The sequence below is a fragment of the Vicia villosa genome, unplaced genomic scaffold (genome assembly GCF_029867415.1).
Source record: "Vicia villosa cultivar HV-30 ecotype Madison, WI unplaced genomic scaffold, Vvil1.0 ctg.000060F_1_1, whole genome shotgun sequence".
Classification (NCBI taxonomy): domain Eukaryota; kingdom Viridiplantae; phylum Streptophyta; class Magnoliopsida; order Fabales; family Fabaceae; genus Vicia; species Vicia villosa.
Window position 1 is genome coordinate 1,172,176 of NW_026704990.1, and position 2,108 is coordinate 1,174,283.

The following is a 2,108-nucleotide window of genomic DNA, read 5'->3' on the forward strand; positions in this document are numbered from 1 at the left end:
ATACAAAAGATGGTACTAATATTAATATTAAATATGCTAATATCTCAAAGTTTATAGCCAATAGTTCAAAGGCGTTGTCTCCTACCTAAACCTGTGTGCATCAGCTAAGAAATGAAACTGATACTTATCAAGGTTGTTGTGAAGCGTGATGCACATCCAGCAGAAATTTATTCTAACACCTACTATAAAAAATAAATAAAAAATCTTAGTTCACCCAATAAGAAGATAATGTTAATATTATTGTTATTTATTGTTGTTTTGAGTTGTTGATGTTATTGATGTTGTTGTCTAGTTGTTATATTTGGCAAAGTTTTGAAATCTTTATTATTAGGGTTTAGTTATTGCTATTGAGTTTGAGACTAATATTATATTTTTTATGATTCTTTGTGCAACTCTCATCTTGTTCATCTGAACATGTCAAGAGGACATTATAATGATAGAAAATACAATTGAGTTTATTTTGTCTAATATAGATTGTTTGGTTCACCAACCCCTCTTTGAACGTATATTTTATTAAATTGTTTTTGGAAATAATAATATGAAAAATTATGTTGTATTTGAAAAACATCTAACACTAATCAATGTTTTTCAAGCATTTTGCAACCCATCGTTCATCTCATGTTCTTTAATTGTTAAAATATCTCTTCAACGCTTCTAGTTTTAAACCAAAGAAACATACTTTATTAATCAAAATGAACCAAAGCTTTAACACTAGTTGATTATTTAAATAACGGGTTCTTTAATTGTTAAAATCTCTCTGACGCTTCTAGTTTTAAACCAAAGAAACCAATGTTTATTATTTAAAGTCTCACTATAGTTGATTGGTTTTGCACCTGCAAGTAAAGCAAAATGAACCAATTCTCCATCTTGTGTGACTTCATCATCACCAACCACTTCACAGTCTTGAAGCCTTGATGGGAGAACTCTAGTTCTTTGAGGTCTTTGGCTTGTGATAGCCACACCTCCTTTATTGTCTTTGTCGATTGTGCTCACTGATTTCTTTATCAACACCAAAACTCATCAATGGCTTGTTAGTTGAATCCCCAAAATTCCAATCCCATGCAAAGTTCTCACCAATCACAATGTCTCGACTCATTACGATCTTATTATTGACTGGAACGATGTTGTAGTTTTCTACCATAATCATTGGTTCACTTTTATCATCAAGCTTCGTTCTTCTTACATTAGGAACATGCTTGTAGAAGATAGAGCCAGACACATTTAGATGACTCTCTGATGGTTGTTCGACACTCCATAGTTCTTCAAGAACCTTTTTATTCAGCTTCTTATTAAGGAAGATGTTCAATATATGGAATATAGTGGTGACTTCTTCACCCCAAAAGGATTTTGGTAGATTCTTATACTTCAACATGCATCTCACCATATCTAATATGGTTCTATTTCTTCTTTATGAGTTCCATTATGTTGAGGCTTGTTAGGAGAAGTTACCTTATGATCAATACCATGTTCTACACAAAACTCCTCAAATATCTTGGATGTGTATTCACCACCTCCGTCTGTTCACATAATCTTGATCTTATTTTCACTCTGGTTTTCAACAAGCATTTTGAATCTTCTAAAGATTGCAAATACTTCGTCTTTGCGCTGGATCACATATATCCAAAGCTTTCGACTATAAGCATTGACAAATAAGACAAAATACATGTTTCCACCAATGATATGATCTTCAAACGAGCCACATTCATATGAATATACTACTTCTAATATGCAAAAGGATCTCATTGGCATAGTCAAGACGAAAAAATTTCTAGATTTCTTCCCTACTAAGCAACCTTCACAAAGTTTGTCAGGCATCACAAGACTTCGTATACTAGTTACCATATCTTGAGTAATAAGTTGATTTAGTGACCTAAAATTTAAATGGACAAACCTTAAATGCCACAACCAACTATGCTTGTGGTCGACAACTGCTTTTAGGGATTATACCTTAGTTAAACTATTTATGGTTTTAGATGTCCTATTCTTCAACAAAGGAGATTTTAAGACCAAATTATTTTGGGTGTCAAACAGTTCTAAGACTCCATCTTTCATAAACACTAAGAAACATTTTCAAATCAGTTTTCAAACACTTAGCAGGTTACACTTTA